Source organism: Danio aesculapii, chromosome 6 (genome assembly GCF_903798145.1).
Source record: "Danio aesculapii chromosome 6, fDanAes4.1, whole genome shotgun sequence".
NCBI lineage: Eukaryota > Metazoa > Chordata > Actinopteri > Cypriniformes > Danionidae > Danio > Danio aesculapii.
Window position 1 is genome coordinate 50,056,148 of NC_079440.1, and position 21,385 is coordinate 50,077,532.

Consider the following 21,385-nt stretch of genomic DNA (forward strand, 5'->3'; position numbering starts at 1 on the left):
GAAAATATCCAGTGAGTGGCAGTACTGTGGGTGCAAATGCCTTGTTGATGCCAGAGGTCAGAGGAAAATTGCCAGACTGGTTTGAGCTGATAGAAATGCAATAGTAAATCAAATAAACACTCATCACAATCGAGGTAGGCAGAAGAGCATCTCTGAACACACAGACTGGACTCTTGAACATGACAAACAGTTCACTGTACTCAAACGCCGTCCACAGTCACCATCTCAATCCAATAGAGCATCTATGGGATGTGGCAGAACGGGAGATTCGCATCATGGATACAAAATCTGCACAAAAAAACTGCACAAATCTGCAGCAACTGCGTGATGCTATCATGTCAATATGGACAAAAATCTCTGAGGAATATGTCCAGTACCTTGTTGAATCTATGCCATGATGGATTAAAGCAGTTCTGAAGGCAAAAGGAAGTACAACCGGTTACTAGTAAAGGGTACCTAATAAAGTGGCCAGTGAGTGTATACTGTATGTGTGCCTCTCATCGCTATCCTTCAAGATCCTGGAGATCTGCACCATATTAGAGGAAGTGGTGCTGGTCAACTAAAAACAATCAGTGACTGTCTACATTAGATGTGGTGCGACTGATACCCCATTATATATCTGACGTGCTCCAAGTGACAGAGAAGACAAACACATTTGCAAAATGGTTTAGCTTCTAGCTGTATCAAATAACATGTGTAGACATATAAGATTCAAAACACAGCTATCCACACTCTAGTAAAAGAGCAGTTCATTTCATGGACAGTAAGTGTGTCGTCTATAGAGTAAGTTTTGTATTTTTAAATCTCTTGATTGTGACATTAGCTATGTTTCCATCCACTTATTTTTATGCGCATTTTAGAGATGCACATCAAAACAGTTGATGGAAATGGCAAGATGCGCATACATTTTGAAAATGTGTCTAACTGAGTACGATAAACAAATTCCAGTTTGTGCATTAAAAGAGATCATGTGATGATAAAAATGTGTGTGAATGGACAAAGCAGCAGGCTAAGCACATCGTAAAACATCTGAAATGTTGGAATCATAAAGGTAATTTCAATACCTTTTTAAGGTTTTTAAAGACCTTCTAAGAATATTTTAAGACCTCATCACCAATTCAAGTTCTAATCAGTAAATCAACTTTAGAAACATTTGTTAATAAACAGTTGTAGTTTAAGAAATCAATGAAGCACAACCGTACAACAGAACTCAGATAGGCTCGGAAGAAACAAAGCTTGAAAAAATAAATTACGCAGTTTTTAAGGACAGGCTTCAGCCACTGTTTAAACTCATCTTTTTCCAACCATGAGTACGTAAACTTACATTTTGCCTCCTGTTTTGCTCTATGTTTTTGCTACATGTGGAGAGCGTCACATCACCTTCCCGTGTTTGTCGCAACCCTGCTGAAAAATCCAGCTTAAACCAGCCTAGGCTGGTTGGCTGGTTTTAGCTGGTTGACCAGCCTGGTTTTAGAGGGGTTTTGGCCATTTCCAGGCTGGTTTCCAGCCATTTCCAGCCTGGTCTTAGCTGGTCATGCTGGAAAATAACCAGCTAAATCAAGCTAAAACCCACTTGACCAGCCTGGTTTAAGCTGGACATAGCTGGTTTTGGCTGGGCTCCCAGCCTGGCTAGGCTGATCAAGCTGGTTTTAGCTGGTCATTTTCCAGCGTGACCAGCTAAGACCAGGCTGAAAATGGATGGAAACCAGCCTGGAAAAGGCCAAAACTCCGCTAAAACCAGGCTGGTCAACCAGCTAAAACCAGCCGACCAGCCTAGGCTGGTTTAAGCAGTTTTTTTTCAGTAAGGAAATTATGTGAAATCCGGACAGAGGAGCTTGAATTAATGTTAGGAGGAACTAAATATAATTATGCTTTTTTGGAGTCAAACACTTTGGATAATGCTTGAACAAAATTTAAAAGGCCAATGCTCAACGGGAAGCTTTTTGCTCGTGTTTTCCATTGACGTTTAATGCCTTGTGACTAAATAAAGGGCGCCAATGTGAACCAACGAGCAAAACGCCAAGCGTAAAAGTTTTATTTTTAAAGAAATGCCTCATTTTTTTTGTTTTGACGCTCCATGTAAAAACCTTATACACCAATCAGATTGGCACTTTTGTTCACGTGGACGGAGCTGCTAAAGTTACAGTAAACAGCACTTGGAGGCGCTCAAGCGCAAAACTGTCAATGCAAGCGCACATTAAAGAAGATGCCCAGAGGTATGAACGTGGAGCTGTTTATTGCAGGGGAGAACAATAACCATTTCTTCATCGCTAGAGCTGGATCTGCTACTTGGCCATCTATGCTTGTTCGAATCGCCAGTAACTATAACACCAAGCATGTCAACTTTCTCTATTCTTCTTCTTGTGTGTTACAAGCGGGTTTCAGAAGCTTAAAGTTGTGTAGCGCCATCTAATGTCAAGGAGTGATTTTTGCATACTCTTCTGCTCGACGCCAGTGAGAAAAAAAAAAATTAAAAAAAATTTAAAAAATTCGCTTGCGTTTGAATCCGGAAAAACAACTCAAAAAATGCTGACAATAAAGGCAAATAAAAAGCATCCCAGTGTGTACGAGCCTTAAGACCTTGTAAAACACGATTATGTCTGTTTAATACCTTTTAAATGAAGAAACCTTCATTTTCTCATAATTGATTTATCAACTTTTAATACTTTTTAAGACCCAGCAGACACCCTGTCATTGCGTGTCGGCATGGTCTTCTGAGGCGCAAGTCATTTATTAATTAAGGAAAAGATTCACGCAGCTTCTCCTACCTCAATAAATTCCATTTTTACTTTTGATATTTGGTGCCAGTTAATCAGGAAGTGCCGATTTTGTTCTCTTTGACTCATTGATTAAAAACGCTGCTTTATTTGTGTGTCTTTTATGCTATATTTTAGTTTTACACATAAATTTAATTTACATCTTTAGATGGAAACATAGCTACAATATTGTTCGGTAACATTTATTTATTCAGCCAAACACTGAAAATGCTTCACCGTTATTTTCGACCCATTACATTCAGTGCATTTCTAATACAATATGCATCTGTATAACATTTCCATACACATATACACATAAATATGTATAATCATCTAATTCGAGAGTGTAAGCAGACTCGATTACATCATTCTAAATGCTTTATGGGAATACATGGGCACTGCAGAGCTCTTAAGCTGTGTTTCTCATAGAAATGCATCTAAATATGAAGACTCTCTTCAGGAGAGTGCAGAACTTCACTGGGAGATCAGCAATTAAACATGATGCTTTGAAAGGAGCCGGACTTACACTTGTGCTTCCCCCACATGCATATATCATCATTTAACAACCTAGGAACACACATTAGGTCTGTCTTGAAAGGTTTATACATTATCCTCAAAAATCAATTTCTCTATGGAGAAAATGAATGGGGTTTTTGCTTCCTGCTACCTACCATTGTGCTTCTATAGAGTGCTAATTTGTAAGGATGCTGCAGCAATTGTGTAAGATTTTTCGCCGCAGTTATTGATCCCTGTCTCTCTCTGAATTTATTCCTCCATCCTTATAAAATTCTCCCCCCAAAAATAAAAAAGCAGCAAAGAAAACAGTGCAAAAAGCCTTGAAGCTCAGAGTGTGAGGCAAGGTGAGAGGGTTTATAGTAGAGTCGAGTGCGGTTGGAGGTTGGAGATTTTGAAGCAATCCTGTTAGCGGTCACAGTCAAAGTCAAAGTTGGTTTGTTTATACGCTGAATGAAAAGAAGAAGCCATGCACAAATGTCCTGGGCAATATTTGCAGATAGTGAAAGTGTCTATGTGATGAAGCACAGAAGTAGATACTGGTGTGCGCATGCAGAGGTCAGCGGGTGTCATATTGTGCAGCGCTGCGATAGACGGTGGCATAAAATGCACAATACTGGTGCCAAGTGTCAGAATACTCAGTAGAGTGGAGAACATCTTGTAAACTACAGAGATAATCCAATAAAACACAACCCAGAGAATGCAGTAAAAACCCACCACTGCTGTGGGGGAAATAAACATTTTTATAAATAACCCTTATAACAAAAGTAACAACAAAAGGCTCAGCTGAGAAACTTTGAGAACCCTTAAAGTTGTTCTATGATATTACTTTTGCTTAAATTGAGCTGAAAATGAACAAAAGTGTGTAGGGGATAATACATGACCAACAATAATCTAGACTCAAAACAAGGATTTTTGCTGCTTGTTCAAACTACTTATTTAAAATGAGCTTAAACAACACAAATCTGGAGATTTTTTTTCATGTTCAATCCACTTAAATTTGTTACGTTAACTCATTTACAGCTTTTTATGACATTACATGCATATACAAATCATTCAGAACTGATACATTTCATATTTGCATTCATTGTAAAAAACGCTTTCAAATGTTTCTCTTAAAGGGCACCTATTTTACCCCTTTTTCAAGGTTTAAGATAAGTCTTTTGTGTCTCCAGAATGTGTCTGTAAAATTTCAGCTTAAAATACCCATCAAATTCTTTATTATACCTTTCTAAATCTGGGAAAATTGAGCAGTTAGGACATTGTAGCTGTTTTTGTTGCCTGTGCCTTTAATGATTTCTTAAATGATTTAAAACAAAGATCAGGGATATTAGGGTTGAATTTGTTTAATCTTACAGTAGTAATACAAGTTCTTGATTTAAGATTTTACTCTAAGTATCACATCCATAATGCTGGAGTTGCTCTGTTGAAAAGTTAAAAAATTCATTGTGATATTTGCTAGCAACTTCTTTGAAAATAGTGTCTGCACCAATATTCAACATTAATAACATCCACAACTTTAACATCAGCCGCTTAAGTAGCTAAGACGCTTTGCTTTTATAAATCATTCTTAGACTTCAACAGTTCCATCATGCATGTAAGGATGTACATTCAACAAGCTAAACATCCAACCAATTCAAATATGCAATAAAGCTCAAACTAAAACTATCTGCTATCCTAAAAGAACCCATAACGTCATGTAATGTCATCTATAAACTAAGAAGACACTGAACAGAAGTCCATTTAAAGGGCGATTAATTGGAATCAATGTTTTCAGCTCTTTGCAGAGTTTTCTGAGGAAAAAGCTTACTGTGTGATAATAGATAATTTATGAGAGAGAAATCGATAAAGAGGGAGAGAGAAAAGAGGTTAGCACTGTCCCCTTACAGCAATAAGGTCGCTGGTTTGAGTCCCGGCTGGGCCAGTTGGCTTTTCTGTAAAGTGTTTGCATGTTGTCCCCGTGTTCACATAGGTTTCCTTCGGGTGCTCTGGTTTTCCCCACAGTCCAAAGACATGTGGTATAAGTAAGTTGGGCAAGCTAAATTGTCTGTAGTGTGTGTGAATGAGTGTGTATGGGTGTTTCCCAATACTGGGTTGCAGCTGGAAGGGCATCCGCTGCATAAAACATATGCTGGAATCGTTAACGGTTAATTTTGAAACCTCTGAAATAAAGACTAAGCCAAAGGAAAATGAATGAGTTGCCTTCTTTCACCAAAATGCCCTCATCAGTGACTTTGTGAGTGTGCATATGTTTTGTAATTAGTGTGTTATTAATAATGAATGAAAATAATGACTGTCTTACCCTCTGCAGGTGTATGAGAGAGCCAGAATGTGCGTGTGTGTTATGTAAAATTCCCTGACAGTCAGCATTCAACTACACACTGGTGAGAAATTACATAGTTAGTCAAAAACTGCATACTTGAGGACTTCACTGTAACTGACAAAATAAATTACAGCAGCCCTGCGAACTTGAAGACGACAGTGTCAAATCTCAAATCCTTACAGGCCAGCAGTTTCTATTTCTTACATTAACCTGTCAAATCTTACATAATCGAGCACATTTTTAACTTCATCCATCTGAGCATGTTCAGTTCAAGGCTAAATTATTAGCCCTCCTGTGAAAATTATATGGGCGGCATGGTGGCTCAGTGGTTAGCACTGTCAGCTCACAGCAAGAAGGCTGCTGGTTTGAGTCCCAGCTGGGTCACAAGTTTGTATGTTTTTGTGTGTAGTTTGTATGTTCTCTCGTGTTTATATGGGTTTCATTCTGGTGCTTCGGTTTCCCCCACAGTAAAAAGACATGTGCTACAGGTGAATTGGATGAACTAAAATTGGCCGTAAACATAACGTAAAACATATGCTGGAATAGGTGGCAGTTTATTCAGCTGTGGTGACCTCTGAAACAGAGACTAAGCTGAACGAATGAATGAACGAATAAATGAACGAACCAACCAACGAACTAACGAAGCAGTAAACGAACCAACAAACGAAAAAACAAAACAACCAACCAACCAACCAACAAACCAACCAATGAACCAACCAACCTACCAACCAACGAACTCACGAACCAACAAACGAACCAACAAAAGAACGAACAACCCAACAAACCAACCACCAACGGACGAATGAACCGACAAACGAGTGAACCAACCAAACCAATGAACAAACCACAGAATGAACCAATGAATTAATCATTCATTCATTTTCTTTTCGGCTTAGTCACTTAATTAATTTGAGGTTACCACAGCGGAATGAACCGCCAACTTATCCAGCACATGTTTTACGCAGCAGATGCCCTTCAAGCTGCAACCCATCTCTAGGAAACATCCATACACACTTATTCACACTCATACACTACAGACAATTTTAGCATACCCAATTCACCTGTACCACATGCCTTTGGACCGTGGTGGAAACCGGAGCACCTGGAGGAAACCCACACGAACGCATGGAGAACATGCAAACTCCACACAGAAACGCTGACCTAGCCGAGGCTACAAGCAGCAACCTTCTTGCTCTGAGGTGACAGCACTACCTACTGAGCCACTGCATCGCCTACCAACGAATTAATGAAATGTAATTATTAATTATTCTTTTTAAATACGTCTTCATACAAGTAATGTTTTACAGAGAGAAATTTTACCAGTTTTTCTTATAATATTTTTTTTTTCTTCTGGAGAAAGTTTTATTTCTTTTAGTTTGGCTAAAATAAAAAATAATAATTTAAACAAATTTTAAGGTTAATATTATTAGACCCCTTATTACTTATTAATTTACAGAACAAACCACTGTTATCTAGAGAAACCATTAAATGAAAAAAAGGTTCTCTACATAAACATAATTTAGGAATATTTTAAAAAGCATAACAATGTAATAATAATGATATTATGTACAGTGCTCACCGTATTATATTTGCGCAAATACATTAGATTAGTCAGTACTGAAGCCAAAACTGGAGCTAATCTAACAAAATAACTTATGATTACAGTCCAAAATTTAGTAAACCCAAATTTATATGTTAGGGTAAAATATTGAACAAAAATAAATATTAGTTGGCGCCAATGGCGTACATGCACTTCGGTGTTCACAACGACCCAAGTTCGATTCTTGTCTTGAGGTCCTCGCTGAAGCGATCCTTCCACTCTCTTTGCTACATATGTTTTCCTGTCCTTTGCAATAATTTGGATGAATTTAAATGTATTAGTTTTGTATTTCTAAAGATGTTTTGAGACTAAAATATTATTTTAATAAATATATCTGTACAATAAATCTGTTTAAATGCACCAAAATATATTGGCTACATTCACTGAGAAATAAATAAAAATATTCATTTTTAAAATAGGGTGTACACATTTATGCTGAGCGCTGAACAATAATGATAATGCCAATAACTGAATCCCCGCTAAATTTAAAATTTGAACTATAGTGGGAAATTATTAGATATGCACGTTGTCTTTGTCAGGTTTTGGAGGTTTTATTTCAGAAATAAAATCGTGATCATGTCTCGTCTGACCAGGTCTGTTTCAGTGTCTTTGCAGTCAAAATATAAAGTTATATAAGGTGTGATGTGTCTAAATATTAGAATTCAAGAACTAGTCATTTTCAGTCATGTTTACAAAGAAGCATTTGTAATATCTGCAATTATGTGCATCAGTCAGGGATTACCCTTCTACCCTGGAGACAGCATACAGTGAGAAACGGGACAAAAATTGGACAACTGTTATGGAAAGAATCATTGAACGTTGTCAAGGACATGAAAGCTTTAGCAGCAAGCATCAAAGACACACAAAAATCAAAGTGAAAGGAGCTGGGCTTCAATCGTTGAACCTCTGAATGAAACAGGCAGTCCAAGCTTCTTTTCTTCAAGAAGCTACCAAACATCCACTTGGACAAAGCTCGCAATGGTTAAAAACACATGCAATTTCATAATACATAACAATAAATGTACTGTAATGACAATAATATTACAGCAAAAGAAATAACTAACACCACATAATTGCATATCTTAAAAAAGCTGCTTTAAATGGTCAGAGAGGTGATTTTAACAAACAATTATAGATGTTAGTTTCAGTCTGTTATAAAACTGATATAAACATCCATAACTTGCAATTTGTCACTTCCACCTACATGATCAACGACCTTCACCTCATACTCCAGTTTCTCATCAAATCTTGAACAATCAAATGCTCTTTAGTATCTGGCATGCCCCGCCTCCACAGTTTTTTTTTTTAAGTGGAGGAGTTACTCTATGTCCTACCCTCTCTTCAGTTTTCAGTTGAGATTACGCCAAACACTGAATAAAAAAACTGCATATTTTAAAGCACTTCACAGGACCTTAAACTCTTGTCCTACCTGTTTGGTAACAATGGCAATTTCATTAGGAATTTCAGTTTCCTAAGTGTGTTAATTCATCTTAACTACAGATAGGAAGGTGGTTTTAGAAAAGCATTTGAACTTGACAAAAAAAAAAAAAATCTAATTTTTAAAAAAATCTAAAAAAGCTAATAAAAACATCTTTAATTGTGCTGTCCAAAAACGGCATTACATTTACTGATGATTGAAAATGAAGAACGAAAATGTTTATTGATAGAAATATATTTGGCATGTTTTTACCAAATATATTGTTGGATTTTATTTTAAATGTATGATTGTGTAAAACAATATAATCTGCACAAAAAAATTATGGGGTTCTTCTCTAAAGAAGTAGTTACTCCGCTCAGCTTAGAGCGCCATTATGGGTGATTTACGTTATAACTAACATGGTTAAAGCGATGGATCTGCGACAGAGAAACTATGCGTTTTGGGAAACATTCATCACTACATCGTTCTTTTCCCAAAAGATGCATCATACCATGATAGTTCAGCTGCGAGTTATGTCATTGTTTGGGAAACACACCCCTGGTCCAGGGCAGGTTAACTATCAGGCTAAGTCTTAAGTTCAAGCTTAATCCAAATAATGTTAACATTCACCTGCCATATTTGGATGCTGTTTTAATTCACTTAACCTCTTAATACCGATAAAACTTTATAGTCACTTAATAGTGACTATATATATATATATATATATAGTTTTATTTAATATTTTCCCCAACATATTAAATTGGGTGAACAATTTTTTGGACCCAGTGCAAAGCTCTTTGCAGCCATTATTTTAAACTTAATGTGCTGACGTTAAGCACATTTTGAATGTTACAGTGAGTCGCTAATGCATTAAAACTTTTCCTTGCAAGCAACAATTGGCAGTAAGCGCTCTCTCACTCTCTCTTTCATTTTAGAAGTTCCGTATCCACATCATGTCGGCACGGCTAAAGACTCGTTATCAAGATGATTCATTTGAAGCAAGTCTACTCTTTTGTAGATTAATCAATAGTTTTAAATGCGGTGCACTTTCAGATTTAAGCCTTATCTGGATATTTTACTTAACTTAGAGCTGTGTTATGCAGTACATGGAAGGTCATTTTCAAAAACCAATAATTGGGGCTCTTTTAGGTTTGTTTCTGTAATACGTATTTGTGAACATTTCTAATTTAATGTATCATATCTTGAAATGAGACCAAAGGAACTTTCTGTTATACGCCCATGAAATTTGACAAAGTTACTTCACTTCCTATTGTAATCTCAAGTGTGGGTTAGTTCAAGTGTAAAAGAGCCAACGTTTCAGGTTTTGTTGTTGCTTTTAGCAGCAAACAGCAGAACGTTGCTCCAAATCCGTTATATGCTAATAGTTCAAACACACCACACCATGTGTTACAGCTAAGCTTGTTTGTCTTTTATTCTGACAAACAAGAAAATTCCATTTCAGCCTCCATCTGTGATATAAAAAGTGTCGTCATTAAACTACACAACCAATGGAGATGCAGGCGATCTGGATATCCATCAGCTCCGACGCAACCTAGATGGTAAAGGGGTTGATGTGAGATTGTGAAGGCAGAGTTTATAGTTTTGACACGTTACATAAGCGGCCTCCTCAAAAGGTGTGCGTTCGGCACAGCTGTCAAGTCTGAGAGGCATTTGGGCGGAAGAGTTTGCTGAGTAAATATCTCACATCATGCGATGAATTTTAACAGCGTGTGGCTCATGCTCCTGTGTCTTACCCACAACTACTCTAGACTGCAGCTGCAATAAGAGATGCGCTGTTATTCCTCGTTTAATTGACTTTTCATGCTACTAATCTGATTAAACGCACTAATCTCATATTAATCTATAATTATCCTTTATTTTTAGATGCTATCGGAGATTGTGAAAATTACAAACAATCTTATCATGACATGACTGGATTTCTGGTTTAGTCTACTAAAAATGCAGCTCTGTGCCAACACTCATTTACAAATTAATACAACATACAATTAATTTCAGCAGAGTTTGATTTCTGAATGTGCAAAAATAACAGTAAAAATAACACTAAAGCACAAACGGTAAATTAAACTGCATTTATAATTAAATAACCATTTTTATCAATATGCTTTTATTTACTTTTTGGGGGGGGCATTTCATATTAGGTAGCCTTAAATACAATACAGTATACACTACCTGACAAAAGTCTTGTCATTGATCCCAGTTGTAAAAGCAAACAATAATAACTTGACTTCTAGTTGATCATTTGGAAAAGTGGCAGAAGGTCGATTTTTCTGATGAATCATCTGTTGAACTGCATCCCAATCATCACAAATACTGGAGAAGACCTACTGGAACTCATGGACCCAATATTCTCACAGAAATCAGTCAAGTTTGGTGAAGGAAAAATCATGGTTTGGGGTTACATTCAGTATGGGGGTGTGCGAGAGATCTGCAGAGTTGATGGCAACATCAACAGCCGAAGACATCAAGACATTTGTGCTGCCCATCACATTACAAACCACATGAGAGGGCAAATTCTTCAGCTGGATAGCGCTCGTTCTCATACTTCAGCCTCCGCATTAAAGTTCCTGAAAGCAAAGGAGGTCAAGGTGCTTTAGGAGTGGCCAGCCCAGTCACCTGATATGAACATTATTGAGCATGTCTGGAGTAAGATGGAGGCATTGAAGATCTAAAGAATCCAAAGAATCTTGATGAACTCTGGGAGGCCTGCAAGAACGTCATATTGTAATGCAGAACACTTCTGGTGCTCTCGAGGTAGGATACGGGTAGGGTTAGGGACATGATTGGTGGGATGGGAAAGTTAAGGGGTGGGCTAAGCTGTAACAGATGATAAATAGTCTTATTATGAAATTAATACAGCATTTTCTCTGAGCTTATCCAGCATGTTGCAATACAGACCAGAATTCACTTATGAAATTTGCAACATTGCCTTAGAGTTCATTGTAAACAAGTCTTCTGACTAAAACATATGTAGTTTTAAAGTATCCCTAGTTTGCCAATTTAAAGATTGCTAATTCAGTTTTAGAGGCTACAAAGGTTCCATCCATGAAAGATCAAAAATATCATAATAATAAACACGTCAGGATCACCTCTAATCTCAGTGTCTGAAATGGATAGTTTGAGGACGCAGTCTCTCTAAACCCATCCTTGCTGAAATCAAAGTCTAATCAGTCTAAAGTCTAATCTGATCTAATCAGTCTAATCAAAGCCTGGAGTTTCATTTATAAAACGTCTACCGTGTAGAAACCTTCCTAAAAGTGAACATATGGCAGTGGTTTACTTAGTATCCTTACAGTTGTGAACATTCTTCTATCAAGATTTTTTTAATAAATAACAAATTTTGCATGTTAAGTGGCATATGCATGTTTCCACCTCTGCTTTGAGTGTACGCCACATTTATACTATAAATCAGTGGTCCTCAATCTATGGATCAGTTGGTACCAGGCTGCACAAGAAATCATGAATTATTTCTGTTTTATTTATTATCTAAGTCTAAACAAATCTTTTATTTTGAAAAATGACCGTATCCTCTTGGTCACTTGAGTGCCCAAATTTAACCCACAAGCAGCAAAATGACATCTTTGGAAAGTTTCTTTGATAAGGGGGAAAGGCCCAGTGAAGAACCCATGAACTGCCAAGGAATGGATCCACAACTAGTTTGTCAACAAATCAGGTGAATCCTCCATGTCTGTGCAAGAAGATAAACTGCTGGAGACCACAAATGATGGCGGCCTTTTTTGGGCCGTTCACATACTGCGTCTTTTCTAGAGTTCGTGCAAGCTTGTCATGGAGCACACTACGAATCAAGTCACAACTGACCGATCAGCTACAGCTTGTATGGAATATACACATTTCGGTAGACTATTTTTCTCAGACAAACACAGAACACTCAAACACTGCAGTGCTCTATAATTTTCTCCATAAATGAAAGTTGTATAAGAGTTGCATCAATGTTTTGACCGCTTGTCATACTCTGAGAAACCGGTTGATGGTCACCTAGCAATCTACGAACCACCACCACACCACCCCCAAAAGTTACCAAAAAAGTTACAGGGTACCACCCCGTAGCGTTCGTTTTATACATAAATTGCAGCGGTATGTACCCGCAAGGACATGTTTCTCAAAAATGTACACTAGAGCACATTTTCCCAATGAGGCTGTTCTATTAACAAAACATTAACCAAGAATTTAGCTCAAACTACTAATTAGCTGCTTATTATTAGCTAGTAAGGTAGTAGTTGGTTTTAGGTATTGGCCAGGATTAGGGATGTAAAATAAGATCATACTTTATGTTAATAAAAGGTTCATATCTTAATAATAGGCAAGTAATAAGCCAGTAATAAATGGTGTCAATTGTTATTTAAACTAAAGTGTTATTAAGATATTGGCTGTTTATGTATACTTCAAGTCCATATGCTACACAACATTACATCCCAATACCTAAACCTACCTTAATAACTAATAATAATGATCAAATTAGGTGTTTTATTAAGGGAAAAGTAATAGTTAGGGGTTTGTAATACAGTAAGAATGCAGACCTTTTGCTTTCATTGCTATTCTATAAATCCACCAAAGGCTGCTGTGTATGATTTTTGATGATCACAAATTCTCTTGCGCATCCTCTTCTCGCATAAATCCACCAGAGGGCGCAATATACACTTCAGCCGACCAGGCCAGCTTGCTGTTTGACTGATTGACTCAGACTGACCAACTGACCCACCCATCAACATCCCTAAACCCAACCAATAGCGTTTTCAAAAACAATCTATAGAAAGCAAAGCAGTCGCGGTCGCCTGATTTTACCACGTTTACAGCCCGTTGTTCAGTTATAAATTTTTGCTTTTGTTTTACCTGCTTTCTGGAACCATTTTTCAACAGACTCAAACCGCGGTGTCGCAGTCAACTCTGCTCCACGTCCCAAGTCCGCTGACGTATGTGGCAAGCCACTGGGTAAACTGGTAACACCAGAAAAGCCATCTGTATGGAGGCTAGCATTCAGCCGGTAGCAGAAGCCATCGGTGGCGTCAAACCACCCCATAGTGTTCATTTTAGAGACGAAATTAAGCGAGACATACCTCTGGCTACATAATTTGCGCTCTCCAGAAATGTAGACAGGGGCACGCATGCACAATAAGCCTGTGTTGCATTCTACACATTACATGAAAAGTAATATCTGGAAAATCCTAACAGGGACATTGTCTAGGTAGGCTCTCACTAGCTTTTGCAACAGAGCTACAATTATATCTACTATACATAAATCAACTTACAGCAAAAAAAAAAAAAAACATAAGACATCCCTATGAGTAAAGCTTCACATCAGACAAAATAATTCAGTACTTATGAATCCTAGCTACATGGCTGAAAAAAGTTTCTGGATTATGAAGTTGTGTTTAGTTTTTCACCGCTCCAGCTGAGGACATCACAGTGAAGGATGATATTGTTTCGCAATAGAGACACTTGGGAGGGAGAGAGAGCAGCACGAGGGACAAAACAGCTCAATCTTCTAAAGGTTGAGCTTTACTCCCTATTAGTAAAGCCTCATTGACTACAACTATTTACACAAACACATGTGGAAGAGGCTCTAACAAAATTAACATCTTTTGAGAATAATTGAGCTAAACGTACATACTCATCCATAACAATATGTAAGCTAATTAAGAGGATACGGAAGTTAAATACAGCTTAAAGGATTGAATTATAAAAGTTGGTGATTTGGTTAAAAGTTACTATCACTTCACTAATAGTACTGTATTATACTATACTCTTTTTTTAATAGACTATTTATGGTAAACAGTACTTCATGTATATGGAATGATTATAGTAAAAGCATAGCAAAGTCCCAGGGCAACGCAGTGGCGCAGTAGGTAGTGCTGTCGCCTCACAGCAAGAAGGTCGCTGGTTTGAGCCTCGGCTGGGTCAGTTGGTGTTTCTGTGTGCAACTATTTACACAATGTTTGCATGTTCTCCCTGCGTTTGCGTGGGTTTCCTCCGGCTGCTCCAGTTTCCCCCACAGTCCAAAGACATGTGGTACAGGTTAATTGGGTAGGCTAAATTGTCCGTAGTGTGTGAATGAGTGTGTATGTGTTTCCCAGTGATGGGTTGCAGCTGGAAGGGCATCCGCTGCATAAAACAAATGCTGGATGAGTTGGTGGTTCATTCCGCTGTGGCGACCCCAGATTAATAAAGGGACTAAGCCGACAAGAAAATGTCAAAGGCAAGTCATTTCACTCGGCGGACATCTTTGAAATGCCTCTCAGGCAGTATTCTCGGCATAATGGGAAGAACAAGGAAACATTACATTCTCCAAAACTTTGTATATTTATTGAAGAACATTAAATGAAAGAAATGAAATAACAATCAAAATTGCATGTGTCAACATCACGGTACATAATATAATTTTAATGAATCCATTACACTTTCATAAGCATTATTGTTATAGCTGCAGTTCTGCTACTGAAAAATATCTGCATAAAGCCGTTTAATTTTTATTCAGGATGCAAAAGAAAAAAGACAAATACAGAATTTGACAGCAGCCACACTTCGTCCTCTAGCTTTTGCTGACTCTTACTGCACACTCTGGACACTAGTGCCAAGATTCCCTTTTAGCAGAGGTCGGATTAATTAAAGATTAATTAAACTGCCAGAAACCTTTATTTATTATGACAAATAGCCCAAAGAATGTTGTAGAGGAAGAGTCAGGGCTTTATTTGGAGGGGAACGACAATGATGAATTTAATCAACTGTGCTAACATTTTAGAAATTTATACCACTTAACACCGTAATCCTCTTCCTGGAGTTCAGCATAAACATGACTATAGCTTGCGGGGAGTCAGCATTTGTTGCAGAACTATTATGAGCAGTTAAAGACTTAATTCTTGCGATTCTTGACAACCATTTTTGGGTATAATAAAACATTTGGCGCTATATAAATAGCTCGATTCAACTCACATCTCTTCTGGAATTCACTTTGCAATTCCTTTCAGTGGAGGGGAGACAAAAGGGCCCAAGGGCAGCTGCTGAATACGATCAGAGACATTATAAGGCCGTAAAAAAAAAAAATGAATGTGGAAAAATATGCAACACAATGTGGCAGCTCTGGGGAAGAAAGTTCCAGCCTATCAATTACCCAATCCAATTGGGCATCAGCTGGTCTGTACAACACAACCAACACCATCACGTTAACTAAATAAGCCTGAAAATGACAATTTCATAGCTTGATTTGGGCAAAAAATGGTGGCTTTGTCATAAATAGTTTCCATTCTAACGTTAAGTAAATTTCAAAGTTTGCAAAAAAAAAAAACAAAAAAAAAAAAAAACAAATGCAAATTAGGTGCATTTCCTTCAAACTGTTTGTGTCTCTGACTATATTATTGGTAACCTAGCAACCAAACGTAAACAAGGTGAGCATAATCAAAGTCTAGAATACACAAGACATGTCAGTCGTATAGTTTCAAATGGGCAAAAGCGTAATGGTCATTATGGCGAATGAGGGCCGCCTTCTAGTACAGGAGCCAATCAACCAAATGAAACAAGGCAAGCATAATCAAAGACTAAAGAATACAGAAGACATGTCAGTCGTATAGTTTTAAATGGGCAAAAGTGTAATGGTCAATATGGGAAATGAGGGCTGCCTTCTAGTACAGGAGCCAATCAATCAAACATAAACAAGGCAAGGATAATCAAAGACTAAAGAATACCCAAGATATGTCAGTCATATCGTTTTGAATGGGGAAAAGTGTAATGGTCAAGATGGCAAATGAGGGCCGCCTTCTAGTATAGGAGCCAATCAACCAAATGTAAACAAGGCTATAAACGAACCGCCCCAGAGGTTGTTTCAACCGTGCCGAAAGCACTTGATTCAAGCGGTCTCAGACCAATTGTTTTGCTGTGGATCCGAGAACGATTGCGGGATTCACATATGCCCAAATGAACAGAGCTAAGGAGGAAAACCAACCCAGGTTCCTTATGGATACGTATCCCTGTCTACATTTCTGGAGAGCATGAAATACATTGCAGGAGATACGTTTTTTTGCAGTTTTTGTTTTTGTGAATGCACCAGAGGCCGCTGTGTAAGTTTTTCAGATATTAAATTTCACTTGTGAGTGCCATTCGCAACTTCTGTTCTTGCGTAAATCCACCAGAGGCTGCTGTCGATTGACTGACTGACTGACTGACTGACCGATTCAGTCCCCCTTCCCTAAACCCAACCAATAGTTTTTTCAAAAGCACCCATTGACCTGCCCACCCTCCCTAAACCCAGTGTTTCCCCAAATGAAAGTATTTTCAAAAGTAATTCAGAAAAAGTAAAGCTCTTGCGGCCACCTGATTTTTACCACGTTTTCAGATTTTACCACATTCTCAACGTTATTATTCTCACTGATTTTGTTTTACCTGCTTTCTGGAACCGTTTGCCGGACTCGAACCCTATCGTCATGGTCAACTCCGTTTTGCCTCCCAAGTCTGCAGACGTATGCGACGAGTCACTGGGCAAACTGATAACAGCGGAAAAGCCGTCCACATGGAGGTAAGCAGTCAGCTGGTAGCGTGAAAAGGAACACAAGCCGTTGGCAGCCTCACACCACCCTGTAGCGTTCATTTTAAAGACGAAATGCAGCCATGCGTAGCTCTAGCTACATAATTCATGCTCTCCAGAAATGTAGATGGGGGTAAGTATTTACATTAAGCCTGTGTTGGGGCAAACACAGCATGTTCTAAAACAAACATCTAGGTGTGAAAGCACCAAGTTAATGATAAAATAAGGTCAAACTGTCTTGACCATATTTTCAGTGCACCCCATAGTTTTATATTGAACTAAAGATGCTCAGGTTTCTGTGAATTTAACATATGTGATATGCTTTTTGTCTGATTCTCAAAAAAAAAGAAAAACTCAATTGCAAAATGAAACACCTATTAGTTGCTTTCTTCTCTTGAACACAAAAGAATATATTATGAAGAATGTTGTAAGCAGTCTTTAACTTCCAAAGTTAGAAATCAGACACTTTGGAATTCCATGGCTATTATCAACTCTTTATTTACCGCTAATCTTTAAAATGTCTTTTGTGTTCAATAGGAAAGAAAATTATATAAGTTTAGAGCAAATGGGAGAAACTTACGATCATTTCCATTTTCAGTTCGGGGTGAACTATCTCTTCAACACAGTGTACAGACTCATATGAAGTTCTTTTGTTTCCTTTTAAACTCTAAACCTCAAATTCACTGTAACTGCATAAAAAATGACCAATACGAGAAAAGAAATCACCTCGTGTTCGCGAGAAAATGAAAGTAATTTGGGGCTGGAAAGACACAAGGATGAGTAAACGCTGACAGAATCTTCATTTTTGGGTGAACTATTGCTTTAATACCTGGATAAATATCATTAGAGCAAAGTAAAGGCTGCGGAAAAGACTTTTCTGAAATGTCATATAAGCGACACAGGTTATTACCTTCCCAGCAGAAGGCTGGATGCACAGTGACGGAAAGCCATGCCTGGTTTACCGCGGTGCATCCCATCAAAAGCCTGACACTGGAAAAAAATGGAATGAGTTTCTGTAAAAACTGGGGACATAACCTCCTCGCTCTCAAACGGTGAACTCCATTTTCCCACTTCATTGCTCTCAATATGATTGATCTTCCCATTACATGAGGACACAAGGATCAAATGAAACATTACTAATGGAGACAATCATGAGGAGTGTATATACGAGAGCTCACCTCCGCCTCCTACTGGGACTGATAAACTATGAACCAATAATCTTATTTAACTGTTGGGTCCATTACAACGTCCGTCATGGACATCATGGGACTAACTCTAAAAATCACCCGCTTTGAATGTTATCACTCGATTGAATAGGCATTATCAGCTGATAGATATAGGCCAGTAGGGGCCTTCTGTGCCTACTACTATTAGAATTCATCCACATGGTTAATCAGCTATACTAATAGAGAACATCCCAGATCCAGATCTGTTTTTACATTACTGTGACGGTTGAGTTTAGAGCTGGGGTAGACATTAATAAAATACAATTAATGGGAAATTTAATTAAAAATATAAGTAATTCTTGTTAACTTCCAGCCGCAGTCAGATGTTATCTATAGCTTATTAACCATTAGGATGGATGATAACAGCCTTCTACAGGTCCATATTTATCAGCTGATAACCACTGATACCGCTCATTCAATAAAGCAACAACATCCAAATCTGCTGCTAACAATGACGTACTTGTTGATAAAGTACATAAAAGTATCAAATACGTGTTTTCTATTTGGACATTGGAAGTCTTTACCTCAGAAATTCATTTTGAGTGTTGCTTAAACTAACAAACTTTATGCATTTACATTTCTATTTGCCAAATTTATATACATCATAGGTTAAATAAACAAGCTTTCCATTGATGTATGGTTTGTTTGGCTAGGACAATATTTGGTCAATGGTATGGTGGGTTAATGGTTATCACTGTCGCCTCACAGCAAGAATGTCGCTGGTTCGAGCCCCGGCTGGGCCAGTTGGCATTTCTGTGTGGAGTCTGCATGTTCTCGCTGTGTTGGTGTAGGTTTACTCTGGGTTCTCCGGTTTCCCCCACAGTTTAAAGACATGCGCTAAAGGTGAATTGGATGAACTAAAATTAACCATAAACATAACGTAAAACAAATGCTGAAATAGTTGGTGGTTCATTCCGATGTGGCGACCTCTGAAATAGAGACTAAGATAAAGGAAAATAAATGAATGAACGAACAAACAAACAAACAAATTAATTATGAATGAATGAATTACTAACCAACCAACTAACCAACGAATTAACTAGCTAATCAACGAACGAACAAACTGACCAATAAACCTACGAATGAACCAACCAACCAGCCAACCAACCAACGAATGAACTAGCTAACCAACGAACGAACAAAATAACCAACGAACAAACAAACTGACCAACGAACCTACAAACTAACCAGGTGAACTGGATGAGCTAAATTGGCCATAGTGTATGAAAGTGTGTGAATGTGAGAGTGTATGGTTGCAACTGGAAGAGTATCCACTCTGTAAGGCATATGCTGGTTAGCGGTTCATTCCACTGTGGTGACCCGTGATAAATTTAGCACTAGGTCGAAGGAAAATAAATGAATGAATGAGTTTGTATGACATTCACAAAATATTTTCATGGAACATGCTCTTTATATATTCTAATGATTTTTGGATAATTATCTATAATTTTTACCCATGCAATATATTTTTGGATATTGCAAAAATATACTCATGCAACATAACACTAGTATTGTCGTCCAGGCTTACAAAGTATGATTTTGTATTCAAGAGACTTTCTTATTATTATCAGTGCTAAATACTTGCACTGCAGTGCTGTTGTGCTGCACTCTCAGAAATAAAGGTACAGGAGCTGTCACTGGGGCAATACCATTTCAAACAGTACATATTTGTACCAGAAGTGTTCATAATGGTACTTGAAAGGTATTTTTTAGGTACTTTTGGGTACTAATATGCACCATTTATGTACCACTGGGGACTCTTTGGGTACAAAAAGCTCTGAATTCCTGCTCCCTGTCAAGGACACCTGTAGGACTCTACAGGCTTACACACACACACACATACACAGCTACAGATAGACTATTACTACCTATCCCCGCATCCCATGCCTTCATGTGCTTTCACCCACTGGAGTCGGTAGGCGGGTCTGTGACCAGCGCCCCCTGGCTGCAGGACAAGATGGCTGCCCGCCCTCATTGGAATATATCCACATCCCATATTCCCATCCTTTGTTGCAATGTTATGTCTATGTGTTTATGTGCTTGATTGCTGGGGCTTTTTTTCCCCCTGATATCACACTGCCCTTATTCAAGACTAATGTGAGAGGGAGTTTTTTTCACCTCTCTCTCCCCATGTATCTATTTCCTCTTTCTAAACGCTACCTCTCTTCGACCTGTCTTTCCCTGAATGTGAGGTTTGTGTGGGGGAGGGGAGTGTGGGTCCAATTTCACTAACATGAAAGTGTATGTGACAAACAAAGGCTTGATTGATTGATTGATTGATTGATTGATTAATTGAAATATGTATCTTTTGAAGAGGTACTGCCCAAGTGACAGCTCCTGTACCTTTACTTCTGACATTTCTGTGCTTAAATCTTCTGAGCAGCATTTATTTGAAATCATTTGTAACATTATGAGTCCCTTTACTATTACTTTTGATCAACTGGATGCATTTAAAGGACAATGATATATACTATGGGCAGCACGTTGGCTCAATGGTTAGCAGAGAAGGTCGCTAGTTTGACTCCCGGCTGAACCAGTTAGCATTTCTTTGTGGAGTTTGCATGTTCTCCCCGTGTTGGCCTGGGTTTCTTCTGGGTGCTCCAGTTTCCCCCACAGTACAAAGACATGCAGTATAAGTGAATTGGGTAAACAAAATTGGCCGTAGAGTATGAGTGTGTGTGAATGTGAGAGTTTATGGGTGTTTCCCAGTACTGGGTTGCAGCTAAAAGAGAATCAGTTGCTTAAAAACATATGCCAGAATATTCATTCATTCATTCATTTTTTTTTGGCTAGTCACTTTATTAATCTGGGGTCGCCACAGCGGAATTAACCGCCAACTTATCCAGCATATGTTTTACGCAGCCCTTCCAGCCGCAACCCATGACTGGGAAACCCATACACACTTATTCGCACACATACATATACTATGGACAATTTAGCCTACCCAATTTACCTGTACCACATGTATTTGGAATGTGGGGGAAACCGGAGCACCCGGA

At 38.2% G+C, this 21,385-nt stretch overlaps 1 protein-coding gene across 3 annotated transcripts in view; it reads right to left on the bottom strand.

Annotated features, from left to right (window-relative positions):
* LOC130231055 (membrane-associated guanylate kinase, WW and PDZ domain-containing protein 3) overlaps positions 1–21,385 on the bottom strand; it is a 242,811-nt gene that overhangs the window by 113,838 nt on the left and 107,588 nt on the right. The gene's annotated exons all lie outside the window — the stretch shown is intronic.